This window comes from Tupaia chinensis, unplaced genomic scaffold (assembly GCF_000334495.1).
Source record: "Tupaia chinensis unplaced genomic scaffold, TupChi_1.0 Scaffold000361_1, whole genome shotgun sequence".
In the NCBI taxonomy this organism is placed as follows: domain Eukaryota; kingdom Metazoa; phylum Chordata; class Mammalia; order Scandentia; family Tupaiidae; genus Tupaia; species Tupaia belangeri.
The window spans coordinates 445,977-446,373 of NW_006159857.1; positions in this window are offsets into that span (position 1 = coordinate 445,977).

Sequence of the window (397 nt, forward strand, 5' to 3'; positions counted from 1 at the left end):
CGCCCAGTCAGGCCGGGTGGGCGCCCTGTGGATCCCACTGCCAGCCTGATGGGGCCTGCAGGCGGGCGGCTGTTCCCATCTGTGGTCGAGGCACCGTGGCCACGTTTCTTCCCAACCAAACAGAGCTCTGGGGCTTTGAACCTCGCCCTTCCAGTCCCTCGGGGATGGGGTCCAGGTTGCTTCTCCTCCCCGCCATCCCGGGGCCCGAGGCCCTGATGGTCGTACTCACCGTCCCGGACTCGGTCTCCATCTTCCTCTCAACTCTTAAAAGCAGAGGGAAAGGACCGGGATCCTAAAGTTTGAAAGCACCTCACACCGGGGAAGCCACACCACGTTTCCCGCCTGGGGCTGTCTCCCCCTGGCGGCGACGGCGACGGCTGCAGGGACGCAGACTCGG